The sequence below is a fragment of the Hippocampus comes genome, unplaced genomic scaffold, assembly GCF_001891065.2.
Source record: "Hippocampus comes isolate QL1 unplaced genomic scaffold, H_comes_QL1_v1.1 scaffold360, whole genome shotgun sequence".
NCBI lineage: Eukaryota > Metazoa > Chordata > Actinopteri > Syngnathiformes > Syngnathidae > Hippocampus > Hippocampus comes.
Genome location: NW_017804810.1, coordinates 62,929 through 64,849, shown reverse-complemented (window position 1 = coordinate 64,849; position 1,921 = coordinate 62,929).

Here is a 1,921-nt window from a genome sequence, read left to right as displayed (position 1 = left end):
TGATCAGAGGGAGTCAGGGCCTCCAAAAATAGTCTGGGCACCCAGCAGACAATATCAATCTTCAGATATATTAACAGGGACTGCAGAGACTCGCTTTCTATCTCAATCTTGCTTCCAGTGTGCTATTGTTACCGGTTAGCATTCACAGAAAACTTTATCTGCTTAAAAATAACACGTTTAATGAACTAGCCTCAAGCTATGACCACGTGTACGTTTTTTTAAACACGTTCAGTGTGCTATTGTTACCGGTTAGCATTCACAGAAAATTTTATCCGCTGAAAATAACACCGTTAAAGGAACTAGCCTCAAGCTATCACCACATGTACGTTTTTTAAACACGTTTCCCCTTTGGGGGATTAAAAAAAGAAGAAGAAGAAACCACTAAAAACCAATCTGTCCACACAAATAACATTTGTCATTTCAACAAACCACTAAAAACCAATCTGTCCACACAAATAACACCAACTCCATGAAAACACATTTCTCGGCCCTGGAGTGCATGCCAAGGCACCAGGTGCCACTCTAACCTTTTAACCAATCAACGAAAGTCATTTCAAGAAAAGGCACAAAAACATCAATTGCAGAGAGAGGAAAAGCGGAATCATACTCTAAGCCAGGGGTGTCAAACTCAAATACACAGTGGGTCAAAATTTTAAACTTGGACAAACTCGCGGTCCAACAATGATATTTATTTACATTTTTCCTTCATATATAACAATGAACCTCTGCATATGGACACAAACAAGTTTTGCTTAAACACTGAATATGGAACAAGCAAAGCTTAATACTATACAATACAGTAAATAGCTTCATATTGCACATGTGCAAAACACACACGCACACGCACACAGGCAAAGCCATACACAGGGACTGATAATGGCGTTAAGATGTCTGCCGCATGCTTAATGCCGAGCTAAATGGCCGCTTCAGCCCATCAAATGCAAGAAAAAAGTAACGTTCGGGAAAGGCATAATAATAGCAATACTGCCAATTAGCACCCCTTATTATTTTCTAAAACCATTATCTTAATTACATGCCATCCCTGAGGATGACCTGTTAACTCTCACACAATCGTCTGGCTTGAGGGAGACTGCACAGGTGTCGTGGTCACTTTGTGAAGACATGGGGGAGTGGGAAATCTCTAAACTGTTTTCCACAAATATATTAGGCTCTGGCTAATCTGTTGCAAAGACTGATTTAATGGATGTGGGATTTAGTCCACCCTTACCCTTCTCCTCTCGGCTTTGCAATTAACTACAATCATGCCTTTTCACTTTCCTTTCTCCATCATGCCACAAAGGCACAGCGGTTTTGAGGTTTGAACACAGCTTCTGACATTTTAAAGGACAGGCAACGGTACATGTCTGGGCCCAAATTTTGTGGTATGTTGCAGAATCAGATGCCTTATAATTCAAAACGTTTTAGGATGATTGGCCAATATGGCAAAGATCCCTATCTCTCTCTCTCTCTCTCTCTCTCTCTTTTTCTCTCTCTCTCTCTCTCTCTCTCTCGATGTATATAATCAAGTATCGGCACGTTGTGTCATTGAGTACTTAGAGTACCCCAAGTTGTACAGTGTGGAGGAAAAAAAAAATTGTGTCGGTGTATCTGTAATTTAACATGACAAAATGTTGATTTTTGCTCCATATTCATCAAAGTGCCGCATCTTGTCTGTCAGTCACGTCTTGATCCACCCAGCAATTAATCTGAGCCCAGGAGGGGCAGCTGCCCTATCTGTGAACTAACATGCCTGCTGGGCCGCGCTCTGTTAATCCGCATTTTTCACATTTCCAAGCTTGTCTAAATGGACAGAAGATGTGAAATGTCACTTTATGGGTGTCCGGGATTTCGGATGGTGTGCCCTCCGCGATCTGATCCATGTCCTACACTCTTGGGTTAAACTGACTGTGTAATTGGTGAT